The sequence below is a fragment of the Triplophysa dalaica genome, chromosome 5, assembly GCF_015846415.1.
Source record: "Triplophysa dalaica isolate WHDGS20190420 chromosome 5, ASM1584641v1, whole genome shotgun sequence".
Taxonomy (NCBI): domain Eukaryota; kingdom Metazoa; phylum Chordata; class Actinopteri; order Cypriniformes; family Nemacheilidae; genus Triplophysa; species Triplophysa dalaica.
Window position 1 is genome coordinate 24,547,570 of NC_079546.1, and position 21,039 is coordinate 24,568,608.

Sequence of the window (21,039 nt, forward strand, 5' to 3'; positions counted from 1 at the left end):
AAACAAACCATATACCATGAGTAATGAAGACAATGTAAATGAATCAAAACATGTGTCAATTATTACTACAGGATGGATATATGATTATGCAAGTTTGTGTGAATAAAGAAAAGAATAAAAGAAAAGACTATAAATGGATTATAACATACGTTTGCTTGTTCTTTCTTGGCATGAGCTGGACCAACAATCACCCCTTACTTTACGTTTCAATCAGCATAAATCAAACATAATAAAAAAACTGCCAAAAATGGCACAATGCTCTGTGGTTTGCCAAACTATCACATATTGTAAGTAGAACTGTTCTTCTCTATATCAAGCATTCAGGCCGTAAACGCTACTGTTACGTCTGAAAACATTTTGTTAAATCGCAACACTGTTGGGGATTTGGTCTGGGGACAAATAAGAATATCTCATTGTTAATCCTTCGTTTCGACGCTTGATACTGGCGGTCAGCTCCTTTAGTGTGTTGCGGAAGGTCATAATGGCTTCCTTCACTGGTTGCTCGGTGAAGTGCTCATCTGGAAACATGCCTAAATACCGCTGGGGAAAAATGAAAAGATCAAATGTGTCATTATTGTACAAGGTAAACTGGTCCTTTATTTATGCTCTTGAAAGCGCTTTTGCAAAGGAACACCTGTTGAGATGTTGATGGATTATTTCTCTTGAGAAAGCCAACATACTGTTGTTTCAATTTAACTTTTATTTATTAATATTATTATATTTTATTCGTTAGTTTTTAGGGGTCAAGCCCAAAAACAAGCCTCTTTTCTTGGAGAAGAAAATCTGTTAGTTTTCTTCTTAATGTTGTTATTCTTTCGACATGGAAGTCTATAAAGTTATGACATTTTACACACAGAGACCGGACAGTCTCAACATTATCCAAGGAAATTTAGAGTTTCTATCTCAATCCCTTTAGCGCCACCAAAAGTCCAAAATTTCACGTACATTTTTGCCCATAACTTCTGAACCGTGGGGCGTAAAAACACAATTATTTTTTCCATCTGAATGCTGATGCACCATATGGCTTCATTTTAAGTCATGAATTATGTATCATGTATTTAGAGTATGTCTAATAGAGTTATTGTAAGGTGTAGCAACACCACCCCCTCTGCATTTTTGACGAGGATCATGTTTATAATAACAATCTTGGGGGACGGATTCATTTAAATTAATATAATCATCTGGTTTAGCCACGTTTCTGTCAAACAAAGCATGTCTTTTTATGATCTGTTATCAGATCCTTAGGAAAAAGTGCTTTGCTACTGTCTTTCCTTTGAGTTAAAATGCGGATACATCCGTCCTATGTGTTTTTTTTTGCTACATGTTTGTCAGGTTCTGAAAAATAATGAACAAACATTTTAAATATTCGTTTTGGTCAAGTACAAGAAAAGATTTAAAGTAGCTTTGATGATCAAATAAGTGGCAAAGATACTGAAAGTCATTGAAAAAATGTGTTATCGGAAACACATTTGTGTTTTTGTCCCACAAATCCTCATGAGCACATAACAACAAACAACAAATATGTCAATATATCACTGCTGGCCGCTCCTTGGGAATTATTCAAGTTTGGTGTCCATGTGAAGCTTTCAGGTTCAACAACACTCCACAATGTCATAACAGAGGTGAGCCAATAGGACAGTTTATTTATTTTTCCTTCATTAGTCATATGTGTTGTCAAGGACTTGGACAACTTGGTGATTTTCTCTATATTTCTATTTTTTTGCACCTTCAGATTCCAGATTTTAAAATAGTTATATCTCTGTCAAATATTGTCCTGTCCTAACAAACCATACGTCAATGATGATTCAGATTATGTCAAAATCCCAAAATTGAACCCTGATGACTGCCTTTGTGATCCAGGGTCACAGATATATTGGATTTAGTTTTTTTGGTACTCGCTTGCTCAATGGAGACAGCTGACATTGCTTCTTGGATTTTTAATTCCTGACATTTTTGGGTGGAGTGTCTCTTTAATAATATTGAGGTTATTGATAACGGGTTGCATGTGTTAAGCAAAGTGAAATGTAGTGTTTAATTACTCCTCAGTTGTTCCAAACTGTATAATTGATAGATATTTGGAAGAATGTTAGCAACTGACAGTCCTGGGGCATCATTGACCGCCATAGTTGGAACAATGACAATAGTAGTCAAACGTGCCTCAGAACTGTTTCCTAAATTCTTCAAAATATCTAGTTCTATTTCATTTCAGTCAACACGCCACATTATGGGTCAGCCTAGCTAAGGATGAGCTGTCAGGAGATGGTATATCAAATAAGCCACGCCCCGCTTGCTACCCCGGCTATAAATACGGGCGTGAGCCACCACCCATTCTCTTTTTTGCCTCCTAGCTATCGAGGTAAGCTGTTACGGTAAGATTTTCCTTATGGTATTAACAGGAATGTCTATGATTATACGATTGGAACGAGCGCGTTCGCTCGCTCGATTGTTTGTTTTGTAAACGTACACGTGGTAAAAATTTCGGAGCCTCTGCACCCACGAGGAGGTATGCTACCGCTAGTTTTTGTGTTCACGTTTTTGTTTTATTATAATTGCTGTTTCAATCACTTGAGTCCCATGGTCGATTAGCTCAGTTGGTTACAGTGATGTTCTGATAACGGCAAGGTCGCGGGTACGATCCCCGTTCGGGCCTTTGATTCTATCCAATGCTTAGGACCATTGTGTTTACATCTGGTAAATTTCAAAGTTGTCTTTTCACAGTGACTGATTATAACCACTAAAGAGGAGCCTCTTCTCCCGTGAGGGTGAAAGCTACTGATTCGTAGAGAACCGTTGGGCTACATCTATTCAACTCACAGAGGCCTCTTTGTTTCTGGAAACAAAAGCCATCTTCTGGGTTCGACTTTCCTTGTTAGAATGCAAGAAGGGCAGTCAGAGTTAACCTCTGCAATGCCTGCAGGCATGGAGCCACTCCAGACGGGAAAGGATCCTCAGGAGGACACGGTCAGACGTAAACAAGCTTACAAGCGTAAGCATATACAAGGTGACCTTGATCAGCTGCAGACGCAGATGCGAAGTATGCAGGAGACACTAAAATCTCTGGTGGAGGCTCAGCAAGAGGCTAAAGAACCTCATGGCTTGGGTTTTGCAAAACCAAAAAGGCAGCGCCACGATCCGGATGAAGTTTCGCTGGTTGCGTCTGGCAGGTTTGGAAGGGATGAATGCCCCGAGCATTCTGAGATGGACGACATTTCTGACTCCGACATGGGTGTGTACTCTACCCAGGATTCCGACGCAATGTCTCTGGACCCTTCAATCAAGGCAGTGATCGCCAGAGCAGCTGTGCGAGCAAAGCTGCCTCCCCAGGCCGCCTCAACATCAACCTCAGTGTTTGATAGAGGCCCTCAGCGTAATAAATCAGAGGGGTTGCCAATCCTTCCGGATTTTATAGCTGAGTTGCAGTCTTCCTGGAAAGGTCCTAGCTCCACGGCACTTCCCAGGACACAGCTGGGTAACCTGGCAGGAGCAGCGACCCAAGGGCTGACCACAGCTCCTCAGATCGGACCAACATTTGCTATGTTGACAGGGGCTGTAGCTAGGACGGGAAGGGATGCTACACACCCTCAGAAGCAGGGTAGGATGATTGACAGTCAACTGCGGAAAGCCTATCAGGCCGCTGCCTTGTCAGCTCGACTGGCATGCACAAACTCTCTACTGTTGGTGTATTTGGAGAGTCTGTTACAGGATTCGTTCTCCTCCTCGATAGAGGAGGAAAGTATCCCTGAATCATTACGAGTGGTTGATTTGCTGCTCCGAGGCACAAGTGCACATGCCCAAGCCCTGGGGCAATCCATGGCCAATGTGGTCCAAGCACGTCGTCAGGTATGGCTTTCTAATGCTAATCTGTTGGATCAAGACTGCATGGCAGTCATTGCAGCCCCACTGGTGCCCGGGGGGTCTTTGGTCCCCCGGCAGAAGCTGCCTTGGAACAATCTCGCAGAACGAGAGAACTAACCCGATCAGTGGTTAGAGCACCAGCTACTCGTGGTCCGCGTACATTTACCGGGAGTAGTGGCTGGGCTCGAGCTGAATCATCAAGCCAGGCACTCGTAGGTCATCGTCGCTCTGCTGCTCAAAGAGTGCAGACGGGACCAAGCCAAGGAGCACGGCAGTCCTTTCGTAGGACTTAACAGTCAAAGTTCTCCACTACGCGTGGAGGAAAAAATCGTTCATGACGGTCATCAACCTCTGACTCCCCGTTTTTCCAGCCAACATCTATTGTACTGGAGCCAATGCACTCGATGTCCATGGGTACTGAGTACATTGGAGTCCGGTTACAGAATCCAATTCAAGTCAAAACCACCACAATTTCAAGGGATTGTTCCCACTGTATTGACAGGAGAACTGCAACGCAGGAGTGGTCTTAGCCCACTTGCGGGAATTGGGGCTGACTCTGAACACCAGCAAGAGTTGTCTCACTCCCAAGAGAGTTGTGACATTCCTGGGCTTGAGTCTGAATTCGATAGTGATGAGAGCGTCCCTGACTCTACAGAGGCAGTCAGTACTGAAGGACCTCCTGTCCGAGTTCATCACATCGAGACAAGTTATGGTGAAGACGGGTCGGAGACTGCTTGGCCTAATGGCGGCAGCCAGTCAGGTGGTGCCATTGGGGTTGCTTCACATGCGCCCATTGCAACGTTGGTTCGCAAAATACAAAGTAAGTCCATACGAGAATGGGCGGCGACTGATCCCCAGAGACCTGGATTGTCTTCCAGCGGTCAAATGGTGGCTCTCGACTCCAGGCCTGACGGAAGGAGTCAAGATGGGCCCATTATGGTCAAGAGAGACCATAACGACAGATGCTTCACAGACAGGCTGGGGTGCTGTCTGGCGAGGCAACCCAGTACAAGGGGAATGGGAAGCCTTGTGGGTAGGAGTACACATAAACCTCTTGGAGTTGGAGGCTGTATTTCGAGCTTTGATCCACTTTCTGCCTCAGCTTCGGGTGAGACAAGTACTTGTTCGTTCCGACAACACAACAGTTGTGTCATACATAAACCACCAAGGTGGAGAACGTTCAATGCCCCTACACAGGAAGGCCCGGGATCTCCTTTTGTGGGCACATTCTCGAGGCCCTGGGTCAGATCTTCCACCCGACTCCAGGGAAGTTCAGGTTACATGTCTGGCCACTAGACGGGAGCCAGCCAGGACTCTAGGAGCAGCAGTCCTGACCACATTGCAGGCAGCCAAAGCCCCCTCCACAAGGCGACTTTATGCCTATAGATGGGAACGGTATTCCAGATGGTGTCACTCACTGGAGATAGACCCAGTGTCGAGTGGAGTGGATTCCATCCTCTCATTTCTTCAGTTTGTACTGGAGACAGGAGTAACGGAATCAACCTTGAGAGGCTATGTGGCAGCTATATCTGACCGTCATGAGGGCTATGAAGGTTGCACAGTGGGGTCACAACCTCTTCTCAGACGTTATCTCAAGGGGGCTCGTAGACTTTGCCCATCTCGAGCTCGACTAATTCCCTCATGGGATCTGGGGGTTGTCTTGAGGGCTATTGCAGAACCTCCTTTTGAACCTCTACATGAGCTAGGGATGGAATTTCTGACGTTGAAGACAGCATTTCTCTTGTCTATCTCTTCAATGAAGAGGGTGAGTGAAATTCATGCTTTCTCTGTGCATCCGGCATGTTTGAGATTGGGAGAAGAAGGATCATCTATATCACTTCTTCAAAACCCTTCATTTCTGCCAAAAGTTCTGCCACGGTCTTTTGTTTCCAGGCCTTTGGTGATAGAACCATTCCATCCACCTCCTCACGTTTCAGAGGAAGGGGCCAGACTCCATCTAATCTGTCCTGTCAGGGCACTGAGAAGATATATATCTTGCACACAACGGATCAGACATACCGATCAGTTATTTGTGTGTTTTGGAGACTTGGTACAAGGCCAGGCAGTGTCCAAGCAGAGGCTGTCAAAATGGATTGTCAGGCTGATTAAGCTCGCTTATCAAAGCGCTGGGATGCCTCCCCCTCAGGGAGTAGTGGCCCACTCTACAAGAGGAGTGGCTGCCTCCTGGGCATTGTTTAATGGGGTTCCTCTGGAAGACGTGTGCGCAGCAGCAGGATGGTCATCATCACTGACATTTGCTAAGTTTTACCGTCTAGATGTGGCTACGACGGTCTCATCAACTGTCCTGCAGACAGCAGGACTGCCTGATCGGACTGGTCCAAGTGATGTCCAGGTGCAGAACACCTTCTGATTTCATTGTATAAAGGTAAGGTTGTAAAGGTGATGACACCCTCCGATTAACTGTGTTATGTATAAATATTATCAAGGTGATGAACACCCTCTGATTATCTGAGTTAATGTGATGTTGTCAAGATGCGGAATATCCTCTGACTAACTGTGTTCTATATTTTTATCATGGTGGTGAACACCCTCTGATAAACGGAGTTAATTTTATGTGTCAAGGTGCTGAACACCCTCTGACTAACTGGGTTATATAATTATTATCATGGTGCTAAACACCTCTGATTAAATGTGTTATATATATTATCGAGGGGCAGAACACCCTCTGATTTATGTGTGTACATGTAAATATTGTGGAGGTGCTGACTGCCCTCTGCTTACCTATGTACACAACAAGGTAACTAATAAATATTCTATTCAGCATTAAAAGGTTTCCTTGATTTTTATCGCCCCGCTTGGGTTGGTTCTCCCCTCCTGACCTTATCTGGTATACAGTTGACCCATACTGTGGCGTGTTGACTGAAATGAAATAGAACGAGGGGTTACATAAGGTAACCTAGTTCTATGAATAAGGTCAACACGCCACATGGCGCGGTCACTCAGGGAGTACTTTCGCTACTCGGCAAAAGAGAATGGGTGGTGGCTCACGCCCGTATTTATAGCCGGGGTAGCAAGCGGGGCGTGGCTTATTTGATATACCATCTCCTGATAGCTCATCCTTAGCTAGGCTGACCCATACAGTGGCGTGTTGACCTTATTCATAGAACTAGGTTACCTTATGTAACCCCTCGTTTTGTGTTCAACAGAACAAAAAGTTATAAAGTGTTTCTTTAAATGTAACCACTGTGACATCTGTTTGTAGAGTGTAGCAAGCAAACAATCTACCGCAATATGTTTAATTTTAAATGTATTTGAGCCAACGAGCATTTTAAAACAATCTTTGGCCTTTAAACTCGTACCTTGATGCTGTGTACCCTCAGCTAGTAACAGGTTCATTCTTTTTCAAATGATTTAGACAAGGCTACTGCCATGTCCAACACAATTTCAAATGGATAAACAAATCAGATGTCAAACCTCTTTGCCCTGGAACCGAGTGAGGTCCCAAACTGTCCCTAGAACTTCTATGGAACAACCACGGTCAGGCAAAGTATCCATGATATGTTTCAGATCCACTGTGCCCTTCTCTTTCGGAGGCGGCTTGCGCATGGTGGAAGGACTGTTGGGAACGCAGCCATACCACTCAAACTGGAACACATAAGATTATCTTTTAGATATCATGCAGAATTATGCCCAGCACTTTCTAATGCTCTTACAAATGATCTTAAAGTTTGTTATCTCACCTGTCCAAAGTTGACTGCGGCATGCTGTGCTGAAGCATTGAATATTACTGCAGTGAGGTACTTGACTAGCTCCTCACGAGTTTCTAGAGAGCGTGGAAACTCTGTAAACAGTGACAATTTGCTTTTATCTTGTGTACAAATTAGGTTGATTTGATGCACACAAACATGCATATAGAATATTCAATATACGTACAAGAAAAGGCATCTAAGCATAGACGAACGCAAACTGAAATTGTGCTAAAGCTGAACCTGTACTCACTTTCAGCCTTGGAGTCGTTCATGCCATATATGGAAACCTCCTCAAGAAATTTTTGAATCTCCTCATCTTTTTGAACCGCCTCATTGCTGTCATAGTAGATCTTGATCACCTGATCAACAAAACTAAAGGAAGATCCATAAGATGACGTATCAAGAAAGAAAGAAAAAAACCTCCAGATGCCAAACATGTTCATTGGGCAAATTTTTACTTTCTCATTAGTAGTAAATAATCTGAACTGTTGTAACCGTTCCACCTACCTGTATATGGCCTCCCAGATCTTCATGCCATCATCTCTATAGTAGTACTTGGGAGTTTTTTCCATTCCTCGCTCTTTTATGGCCTCAGGGAAACACATGGACTTGTAGGTAAAAGTCTCCATAGCCCTTCTCATCAATTAATCAATCCCATCAGCACTTATGCTACTAATCTGGATACAGAAAGTTCAGTAAATATTTTGTCTAAATATTTTCAGAAATTAACTAGTTCCATTAGCACATGTGTAGCATACTGAAGAGGCCATCTTTGAGATCAAGTTTTATTCAGGCTGTTATTGGGTCTGCAGATACATGTGATGTTTCGTTCTTAACGCCCATCCAGCATCCGAGGCTGTATTCATTGTTTGCAGATACTTTAACTTTAACCATAATATGTGTTTCTCTCACTCAACTGTGAAAAATCTTACTGCTTCCAAATCCATGTCTGTTCCCCAAATAATACAACTAAAAATGATTTATGTAAAAGTCAGAGAAAAAACCTTATCGTGATTAAACCTAAAGACAATATATGTAATGAGGCAGTTGTCAAGTGCAGGTGGTAGATCGTTTTCTTATCTAGCGCCTAAACTTTGGAATATTCTTCCCTGCACGATCCGGGAGGCAGACACACTCTGTCAGTTTAAATCTAGACTAAAGACTCATCTTTTTAATCTTGCATACACTACACTTCCATAATATTAATCCTCAGAGGATCTAGGCTGCATTATTTAGATCAACCGGAACTAGGAACACATCCAACAACAACAACTGATGTACATGTTGCATCAAAGAGTGCAGAACAGTACTCTACTCTCAGCCAGTCTTGTCTCTTTGTTCCAAGGTTACCGCAGGATGCAGTTCATGCCCAGACCTGATGGCAGAGCTGAGAATGGGAAGCGGTGACCTGACAAGAGTTAAGAGGATAGAGCTGGATAAAGGACGCGACAACTTTGTTCTTCCTACAACATTTCAAATGCTATTAGATTGTTAATGATAATCTTAAATCTATCATTTTTTATTTTTATTAAGCCTTGTTGTTAAGCCTTGTCTGCCTGGCCGGGGGGGCTGCTTTAGAATTCAGAAGTTAGACATAATTAATATTGCATATAGAAATTTATAGTCCGTTTAATATTTGACCTGCGGTTCTCTCTCCTTTATCGCCAATGTGTGCTTTCACTGTGTGTGTGTGTGCGAGTGTGGTTGTGTGTGTGTGAGTGTGTTTGTGTGTGTGCGTCTATGTCTCGGTGTGTAAGTATGTATGCATATTTTGTGTGTGGAGCGTTTGTAAGTCTGTCTTTGTTGTTTTCACCTTTTTCTTGTTTTTACAGGTTTATGCCTTTAGTTGTTTTACTTGTATTCAATGTGTCTCATGTACAACTGCACTGTAACAATGAAAATTGTAAAAAGCGCTATTTAAATAAAGTTGAGTTGGTTATTGTTAATGAAATGATCACAGACAACAGTTTTGATATACTTTGCCTTACTGAAACCTGGTTTAAGCCAAATGATTATTTTGGTCTAAATGAGTCTACTCCACCAAGCTACGGTTATATTCATGAGCCACGTCCGGTTGGTCGAGGTGGTGGTGTCGCAACAAACTTTAGAGACTTTCTCACCGTAACTTGTAGAACAATGCATACATTTAAATCATTTGAAGTGCTTGTGTTGAACATAAACTGTTCCAAATAAAAGTAAAAAATCATTGGTCTCTCTTACATTGGTTACTGTGTATAGACCCCCTGGGCCTTACACTAATTTTCTGATAGAGTTCGCAGACTTCTTATCGGATCTATTGGTTAACGTCGATAAAGTACTGATTGTTGGAGATTTTAATATCCACGTAGATATTGCTAAAATAAATCAAATTCATTCTATTTACACGGTTGATCCCAGGGAGGTAAAAAAATACGGAAATAGGTATTTTTACAGAAAATCACATCCGGGGCTAACACTGTGTACACCCTTAAATCTACAGTACTGTATATCAAGGATAGAAATTTTGGCTTGCCAGACAAAGACATTGTAGATATAATCACATATGAACCTAATTGCTTTGGATCCCAAAAAGATGCTGTTTATGTGTGAACATATCAAATTAGATTAAAGAAGCTAAAGTACCTTGCTGAAGACTCCGTCATTACTGATGAGATTTGCACGGGCCTCTGCATTGATCTCAATTGTGAAACGGACATGAGGTATCAGTAACTGTAAGAAGCAAAAAATCAATATAAGCGTGGGCATTGAATCATTAAAATGCATTTGAAAAGCATAACCTCAAACAAAATAGTGGTTTCCTTTTGAATGGAACTTTTGGTGCATGTCCTTGAGAAAACATTGGGGAATCCATCTGGTTTGAGCAGTATGAGTCTAATCACAAACTTAATAAACTTGACATTGAACGGTGACATTCACTTCTTGTGTTCAGCTGACTGCTTGTCTGTGCATGGGTCATGTATAAAACAGAGCACACACACTTAGCTCATATGGGAGCTGAATGGCCGAACAAAAAAGGATCTTCATAAACTAAAAGATCTGTTTAGAAGCTCTGTCTGAGTAGATTGGCTTCAACACTTTAACTTCTATGCTCACCAGTACTGCCTCATTGCACTCCAATCTCTATTTAGCAGTCTGGGCTCAATTATTTTGGTTGTGCTGAGGCCTCAGGTTTAGAGCTCTTATTTTCGATTATAACAGAATGATGTTTGACTTCTTCTCAGTTTCAAAATCATTATGCAGAAGCACTTCTTCTAATTGATCAATGTTATTATATTAAAAGACGCCACTACTGGGTATTCGTTCTCCAATGCGTGCACAAGGGCTGGGTTTCTCAGTTATCAAAGCTGACCTGAAGGATCCCCAGCCCTACACATTAGTTGTGTTCCAGTTCAAAGGCTGCTCTCTTCAGACAGCTTTTCTGTATGTCTCCCTCATCTAACACACCTGATTGAATTCATTAGCAGTGACTGGAAGATTTGAATTGGGTGAGTCCAATATGGAAGTCATTCAAAATGTGCATGGCTGAGGGTCCTCCGGGACAAGTTCTGAAACCCTGCAGCACAAGTTACCATTCGAAAGGGAACATCTCAGGTTATGTAGTTACACCATCTTTCCCTAAGAACCTGACGCTTCATCTCTTCAACATGGTTCATGTATTCCTGTCCACGTAACCATCATAAAAGATGAGTGACACAATCTTCAGAAATATTCAGTTTGCACTTGACTGTGTATGCAAAGACACATACCTTGTATACTGGGTGGACTGGAGAGAGCTGTCTGTACATGGCTACTTCAAAAACCTCTGATATCAGATGTGTCTTGAGAAGGTGTGTGACCAGCTGGTGTACATTAAAGTCTGAAGACTTTACCCACATCTTGGCAAGCATCCAATCGTATTCATTATCATGTGGAAGAAAGATCGGGCTCCTTTCCCCTGGTTTTTGACTGAGCTGTTTCAGCCAAGCAAACATTTTGGTCAAACAACACATATTTCTGAGAAAATTTCCTTTACCACTTTAAGTTTTAGGTAATATTTTTTTCAGTTCAGACTGATTCTTTATGGGACACGTACCTGTATGGCAATTGGCACAATTTGGTCCAGTCTGTTTTTGTACAGTAGGCAGATGGGTGCAGTCAAAAAGTACTGGATATCTTTGCTAGTCTTATTGGGTTCCAATCCGTCCAAGATTTTATAATCCACTATGTAGATGTTTCCATCCTGTAAACACAGAGATTCTTTTAGCGCACACAATTGTGTAGTTTGAAACAAAAAGTCTATAAGCTAAAATCACATTGTAGTAAGTCAAAGTTACTTAATTATATATTAAGATTGTCACAATGTCAGCAAGTCTTGGAATTGATAACTGACCAACTGTTCTACTGGTTTCTGACCTTTAATTCCTGTTGTAAGGTGCGACCCCTCGGCAGAGATCCCTCCACCATCTTATGTGTGACTGGAAATGTCTTTGGAAGTTCCACACATTTCCTGATCATGACAGGATTGCAGCCATTCAGAAACTGATAGCCAAACATGTAATCCGTATTCCAGTCTTCAATCACATTCACTGTCCAGTTACAAAAAAATTCAGTCAACTGTCAAATGCTTTACACTTGTGGAAAATATTCCCCCAAATTTTTAGTTTCCCACAATCTTTCTTAATAAAGAAACTATTCAAACCTAGAAGAGTATTCTTGATGTCACCAACAAATAACTGATAAAAATCGTTCAGCTCATTCCAGGACTCAAAGTAAGTTTTAACCAAGTCAAATTTTTCTGCCACTATCCTGAAATAGAATATATGATTTTACACATTTATAGAGACCTCTGTAAAAGTGAGGGGAAAAAATATATAAAAAACAAGAACTGTGGGCATGATAAACTTGCTCAAACGTACATTTCTGCGGCATTCAAATAAAAGTCATGCCATTTTTCCTTATCAAACTGAACGTCCAAAGGCAGATCCTTCAGTTTGGCATTTAGGTTCTGAGGGAAGCCTGGGCGGCTCTGCATCCATCTTGAACAAGAAAAATACATCATTTACTTGAACAATTACACCAACAATTACCACAAGGTAACACATATTTATATATTTATTTATCTGGTTATTTTAATGTAAAGGCCAGTTTCTTTTATAAATAAATGAATATGACGTTTGTTCGTTGCCTTGATTATTTTAGGGGAAATTACACTGGGAATTGGAATGTACAAAGGCAAATTCCCTTTGGCATTATAAGAATCCTTGGCCAAAAGGCTTGTCCAAATATATACTTTTAAAGGGGAAATATTAAGAGGGAAGGTGCATGTATTTGCAGTAGTTTGCAGGAAGATCTTTCTTGACATGCATGTTCAGTCATTTCTACAACAGTACTACTACTTACAGTAGTATGATTTGTGTCAAGACATTTTTTAGGCTGGTTGTTTGTTGAAAAAGAGATTAATAATAGCTTGAACAATCTGTACAAATGTAGTTATTCTGTTGAGTAGAACTGAGGACAACTCATGGTGGTTAAACAATCGGTGGAAAGTGGTGTTCCATTGCTGCCCATGTTGAGATTGAATATTCAAGTTATTTAAAATTTTTGGTACGTCTCTATTTAATGAATTACAACAAAGTGTGATGAAAGCAAAGATAAAAATAGGAAAAATGGTACTCAGCACTACGTCGAATGATGATGCAATGAGAAATTGTTCTGCTTGATTACATATGAAGAACGTAACTTATCCACGTCTGATTGGTGCTACGCTCTGTTGTATTAGTAACAGTTGAATTTTGTCTAGTCTTGTCGGCTTAGTATTTTAAAAACACTGCCTTATTGCCAGTGGTAGGGAGATCTCGTGAAAAGTTGCCTTTAAGAAGCCATACCTCCCGCCAAGCACTATTTGATATTGAAGACCAGGGTTACATTTCTAGACACGCGTTTGCTGAGGCACCACGTTGTCTGTGGGATATCGCATATAGATCTGGTGGAGATGACTGTGACTCTTTTTTTCCAGCTTCTTCCTGGCCAATTTGGAGCCAGATTCTAAGGCTTGAACACTCCAGCTCTGAGGATGTGGATGTTCTAAGCATTGATGCATGAGTAAAGTCTGAGTCAATTGCGTGTAAAACAATCCTTCCTGAAAACTTTCCAACGGATTCACAAATACTTCGTAAACGTCAGATTTCGTAGTAAACTGTGTGTATGTCAATGAGTTGTAGTCATTCGTAAACAGGACGCGCATGCACATTCATTTACAATTAGCATAATCTCGCCTATGAATTACAGCTACGCAAATTACGTATCTCAGAATGATGAAATCCTCTGGACTTCCTTCTCTGGTTTGGCTGCATTATCTTGAATAAATGCAAAATAGACTAATAGGCTATATGCTTATAATAGGCTATACGGTGTCCACCAAAGCTTTTTTAGAGCAGGTGTACATTTCTTTCGTACCAACTCACATTTTGAAAATATGAACATTTTCATGAATACAAAAATATACGTCAAAACGACTTTACGAACTATTTATATAAAAAAAATGTCTGCTCGTGTTTCATTTATGAGCCCATATGTGTCTAAATAGTGAAAAAAACAATGCTCATCAGCTCAACCCAGCAAGTGGTAAAGCGTATCCACCAACCCCAAAGATGGATGTCTCTGTTGTGGAGTTTCAAACAAAACTGAAAATTAGGCGTTATAGTCGATGCTAATTTAGCATTTGATCCCCGTGTTCAGAATTTACTTAAAACTAATTTTTTTCAATCTCAAAAACAATACAAAATGATTCATACGTTTGTTTTGTCCCTGAGTTGAATATTGCAATGCCGTGGTTGCTTGGTTTTCTAAATCTACCCTCAATAAATTGCAGGTGGCAGGTCAAGGGAGAACATCACTCCAATCTAGGATTCCTTGCACTAGCTCCCTGTCAGATTTAGTATTGATTTTAAAGTTCTCATGCTCAATTACAGTATAAGGCCTTGCATGGTTTAGCACCACAATATCTGCCTGATCTGTTGACTTTTTACACCCCAAGTCGTGGTCTTCGCTCCTCTGAAGCCAGCCTTTTACAGTACTTGCAGTGATCGAGCTTTCTCTTCTATGGCCTCCAAACTCTGGAATTCTCTCCCCTCAGCATTAAGAAATGCGGCCTCTTTGAGTGTTTTTAAAACATCAATGAAAACATACTTTTTTTGCTAACATAACAGTGAATTTGTGGTTTTTAAATTGTTTTTGAGAAATTACTGTATTGTTATTGATATGTATTTTATTTTTATGTAACACGCTTTGAGATGCTCCAAGGAAAGGCACTATAGAAAATAAAATGTATCATTATTATTCTTACCAATATACACTCCAACATCACTACTAGAAAAAACATTTATTATAAAATATTGATCATAAATCAGCATAGAATGAACTGTGTCTATAGAGAAACAAAGAAAAAGTACAGCAAACCAATATTGTTTAAGACTGGAACTGTTTCATCATACCCGTATGTATCCCTTCTAGATTCATTTTCTTCTTCTCTTTGCTTTTTTAAAATGTTGTTGTCATCCTGAGGCAATCGAGCTTAGTGAACACACAAAGAAATACATAAAACAAACACAAAACAACAATAATAATGCTTTATTATCAACTGGAAAATGAACAAAGTGAGTCTGTACATACCACTGCCCTCTCTGATCACCACTTCCTTCTTTTCTATCCAGCGATAACAGGGGAACTCAAAGGACTTTCCAGAGGGAGTTTTCACTTGGACATATCTACAAAACCACGAAGTTTTGTAATCATTTTTAATTTTCACCTGCACAATGTCTCCAAAGTCCTTCTCTACATCGACGGAAAAGTTGATCTCCTGTGAAAAAAAACATATTTTATAAAGGCATACAGTATGGCGTATGGGAAACAAACAAACATATCTCACACAGGCATTGAAAAAGAGGGATTAATCATTCTTTTGCCATATCGTTATGGCTATACCAAAAACCATTTTTGAGCTTTGAAGCTTCCGTGGTGATGAACACCGAATATTAAAATCTTCAAAGGGGAGGGGGCTGAACAAATTCTGCCCCCTAATAAAGGCACGGAATCTCTGTCTGTCTATCTGTTTGCATTTTTATCATGTCAAAAACCGTTCATCCAATCGACTTCACGGTGGCTCAAGTGTTGCTGTGGACCCAAAGGAAGGCAAGGTGTTGCATTTTGGTACAATATGGACATACGACACATTCAGAATTAATAAAAATGTAATAAACTACAGAACAGTGCGAGAATGAAGCGGTGCGCCTCACATTACAATATTTTCCTTTTGTTTTTAATGTCAAATTATATTTCGTTCAGGATCTGTATTAAGTTAATTTAGAAAAACTGTTTGGAGTATTTTTAGTTTGTGGTTCTGGTGCTAGCAAAGTTTCACTGCCAACTGCGCTGGAGTGCGGATTTAACAGCCCACTCTCATGAATTGTGTCTAAATAACACGCGCTGTGCAGTATTGTGTATTAGGTACGCCATAGTACGATTTTGTGTGCATACAATATGCCTATATTTGTGTGCATATGATAGGCCAATTTACTGTGTGTGCATGTTATAAGTTCTCCCCAAACCCTAAACCAAACAGTATTATTTTAATTATTTCAGAGTTAACTCTTCATGTACTTTTAAAAATGGCTACTCTCCACCCAGGTGCACGCAAACATTGGCGTATCATATGCAAGCAAAATCGAACTTTGGTGTACGTATTACACGATAATGCAATAGAGTATTATTTATAGGCAACTCATGAGACAGGGTTGGATTTAAAAGCATAACAAGAAGGAGACTGTTTAAACTGTTGCAGCCATCAAAATTGTTTTGTTTTCAATCTTAAATAAGAATATTTTGTTTCCTTCTTTATTACATTCGTTTAGAAAAATGTTTTGAGTATTTCTTGTTTATTGCTCAGACACAGAACAAAGTTTGATTGCCAACCAATTGACAAAGACGTAGAGGTGATACTCATTATTCACATGACTAAGTATGGGGTCTCTAGCACTCACTCTATAGTTCCACCAGCAGATCAAAAATGTACTTCTCAAACGGCTGTAACTTTTGAACCCATTGATCCAGAGTAATTCTACTCGGCACATGTCATTCACTCCTCATGCATATGCATTCCACGTGTTACATTAAGACTCCACACATTACAGTCGTGGTCATCTTTAAAAGTAGAGTATTGGGTTCTTTCGCTTTTAGTTTTAAAAGTTGTGACCGATTGTCATGAAATTGGCTCAGACTTTCTTTGGACTGAGCTGCACAGACGAGACTTGACAATTTTCTTCGCAGACGTAGCAAGCTTTTCAAAGTTGACCCCAAAATTGATTTTAGGATGTATCTCGGCCATTCTTCGATCAATTGATACGAGACTTTGTAAGCATTATCAACATCTCGGACTGGGGTCCTTGCCAAAATGGGTCGTGCCAGATCGGGTGATAACAAATATGTCACGATTGGATCATCGACCGGCTCTGTCGTCATTTTATTTTTAAAGTGTTATTGAACAAGTGTCCCGAACATGGCTGCGACTCTTAAAGACAGCGCCACCTAGCGTTCTCGTATTGAACTATTTTGAGTAACGTTTTCTGCACTACTATGCAAAATGGTCTTCTTGAATTAATTCCCACCTATGCCTCCGTTTCTCAGACACGTATTGTTTCTTTATATCTGCTCTAATACTCGTTTCAGCATCTTCGCTACTTTCAGGTCTCACACATCTCCTCAGGATCTCTGTCACTTTGAACAAGCTCTGTGGTGCAGTTTGCTAAACCGCAAGCCTGGTGTCTTAGAGGTTGTGGATTCAAAATCCCTCCTAGTGTTTTGTTGTACTTATGAATGTCACCAATTTAATCTCAGTCTCACATATTTGTTTTCCATGCTTATTTTATTTCAGCTTTGCTTTACTCAAGGTGTTCTGTGCTTCTACAGCTCTTGACAGCAACTGACTGTGCGGCTTAGTGGCGCAATGCAATGGCCCAGTGCCCTACAGTCTTTGAATCCAGTGTTGAGTATTTTGGTGTAGAGTCTGCACTTCGTTGTTGCCTGTTCTTCCTGAACTGGCCGTTTTTCACATGCGTTCCGTTTATGCCGTTTCTTCGCTCTCTTGGCTCTGTGCTATGTAAGTGGTGCGCTTTCAGGGGCTTGACCCTGTATCACTGCTAGCAGCTATATTTATAACTTTTTCTTAAATTGGACATAATTAAAAAAGCTTATTATATGCCTTTAATAAATTGTTGTTACATTTTTTTAAGTTTCATGCTTTAAGTTTCACGATTTCAGTGTGATCACTTTTCTTTTACATAAATGTATTATATCAAATTTTATTACAAAAATGTAATTGACCTTTTAGAGTCCAAAAAAATTGAATTAAAGTATAAATGGATATAAAATGGATTTATATATGCTATGTTTATTTTTATCTTGCTCGCTTCAGTGTTTCCAGTCACTGAAATGTATGTAGATGACCTGCCGCTGTGGCTTTCATTTTCTTACTCATGAACGTCTTTTCTCCAAAACATGACAGCAAAGGCTGGATGCTCTAAGCCTCTGAAGGCGAGCTTGTGTCCAGGATGTGAAGAATATATTTTGTCACCTTGGTGAGGATTATATAATCGTAACATACATAATATCACGCTGTAAACATACAGCTCTTACTCACTAAAGTTTTGATTTCTGACATAAAACCCGGGTTGCGATCATCAATAGTCAAGATTATCGGGCAGAAACTGGTGAAAAACTAGGACATTACTCCTCGATTAACCACCTTAGGTAAGATGCATCATAGAGGAAATCAACGATGTAGTCACATCTGTTCCCGAAAGTATAGTAACTCTGTCGGAGATCAATCGTTTGAACAAAGTTGGTTCATCAATCTAGTTAATGACACAATACAGTATACGCTCAGGTCTTATTAATGTCAAATTCACATACATTACATTTAACAACGACTCTTGATAGCCTATTTTTGTTATCTGTTGTTTTATTGTGTCGTCATTTACTCACCAAAAAACATGGCGCTGCACTGTTTGGCTAGCCTTCTGTCGCTCTATATGCTATGAACTTTGCTTAGTTGTCTCTGTTTCTTGGTGACCGATATATTGTCAACAACTTTCGTCTATGAAATGATAGCAACGCAATAAGTAAATCGGTTATCAACAAGAATAGCTAGCTTTCATTCACACTCCTCAGTGTTCAAGATGAGTATCCCTGATCACCTTTGCCGCCGGCCTTTTGTTCTTCAAAGAAAGGAATGCAGCAGGAGACTTGGTAAACGAGGTGGAGTTGCTAGCAGACTAAAAGCTGGATTGGATATATCCTTGGATTCTGCCTATCGTCCCTAGCTCTTTTGTTGTACCCATGAGGTTTGTCGGACTGAAGTGCATCCGAAGATTTTTCGGCAGCTTAACAGGGAAATTCAAACAGCAAGTGATCCTCTGCCCCTCAGGATGGCCTACTCAACGTGAGGTCCGAGGTAAACAAGACCTTCATTTAAATTATCTCACGGGAACTGGATTTCATGTTCATGACAGAAACTTGGAATAATGACGGGAATTGTAGTCACTTCCAGAAGACATCAGACATTCACCAACAGTAGCTACTTTTAAATCCAGATTTAAAACACACTTGTTTAGCTGTGCATTCACAACCTGAGCACTGTGCTGCTTCACATCAAATGCACTTCTATTTCTTATTTATTTTTATTTTGCTCTTATTCTTTTTATATATACACTCACATTTTAATCAATTTTATTGCTGTTTTATTGTTTCTTAAAATCTAAAGTTTTTGTGATCTTAAATAATATGCATTTTAATGATACTTTTTATTCTTCTGTCTTTGGGGAGGACTGGCAGCTAAAATAGCTTTCATTGTCGCTCCCTTTCTAGTAATCCCCAATGCGAGTTTTTAGGTACAATTATTCATAATAGACCTAATAAATCCTTTACTGTGTGCAGTTGTTTATTGACCACCTCAGCCTAACAACGCATTTTGGGACATTTTGAGTGTTGCAACCTTGTACGAAATGATTTTATTATTGGGTCATTTTAACATTCATGTTTACTGCCCTTGTAAACTGTTAACTAAGGACTTCTGCAATCTGATTTACTCTATTAGTTTCTCTCAATGGGTGATAGGTCTGACGCGTAATCAAGATCACACCTGGATCTGGTTTACTCTCATGGTTTTTCTATTACGAACATGGAGATTAATTAGACTGCCTTATCCGACCACAAAACGTTGGTCTTCGATACCTCTTTTCCTCACACTTCTGGTTTTGTACCTGCCCTGGTCCGATGGTCTCTCTATTTCTCTTCGAAAGCCTGGGAGGATTTTCGGAATATAAAGTTGGGCATTTCAATCTCTTCAGTAAATCCTCATGAACATTGTTAATAACATTACTCATTTGAAATGTAAGCGTTCTTAAGAAAAATCTGTGCCCTGGTTTAATGAATCTGTTCCTTCCCTCAAATTGTCAAGACCTCAAACACTGGAGTTGTCACATGCCTGGTCCGTAACAACAAGCATGTTTGATCACATTTCCTTACAGACCTTTAAAGACATTACTGCACATTTAAAACCCTCCTCCTGTCATCATGATTTTATCCCCTCAAGATTATAAAGCAAATTGTAGATATCATCTGACCTGGTCTTCTGTTCTTTATCAATACCTCGTTGAGTACTGGTACATTTCCTTACTGCCTAAAACATGCTTCCATCACTCCTTTTCTGAAGAAATGGAATCTTGAGTTTCTGTGCGGATCATTTTTGACCAATTTCCAATCTCCTGTTTATTTTGAAAATCTTAGAAAAGCTTGTTCTCTCTCTATTACATTCTTTTCTGAGTTCAAATTCATTTTACGAAACTTTTCAGTCAGGTTATAGAAAACGACATAGGACGGAATCTGTGTTTTTGTCACAAATGGAATTAAGCTGTCTACTGATAACAGGAATATTGTTAAATGCATCCTTTTAGATCTCAGCTCAGCATTCGATATGGTTGATTATAACATTTTAATTTGTCGTTTGGAAAGTTATGTTGGCATTCAGGGTACCTTGTTAAAATGGTTTAGGTTCTATTGATCCATTAGGAATATCTCTGTTTGAATTGGAAAACATAGCTCTTCAGTATCACACCTCTCTTCTGGTGTTCCACAGGGATCTTTATTTTCCAAACATGGAGTTTCGTTAAATCTTCATGCTCCCAGTTGTACCTTCCAATTAAAAGCAAAGATTTGTGTTCTGTTGAGGCGTTGCTAGCATGCTCACCTGAAATAGCGTTCACATGATTTTTTGGCCTTTAATTAGAAAGTTGTATTGTTTGGACCAAGTGACTCTTATGGTAGCATATTTTCAATTTAAATCCAATGCGCAAAATGGCAATGGAGTATGTAAAACGACAATGCATTTAAATAACAGATGTGCAACATTAGTGAAAATGAAAATCCAATAATATAATTTACA

General features: G+C 40.0%; 1 pseudogene; it reads right to left on the minus strand.

The window, feature by feature from the left end:
- Nucleotides 1-360: 360 nt before the first annotated feature.
- Nucleotides 361-15,390, minus strand: LOC130421007 (polyunsaturated fatty acid 5-lipoxygenase-like; annotated as a pseudogene).
- Between the last annotated feature and the right edge of the window lie 5,649 nt (nt 15,391-21,039).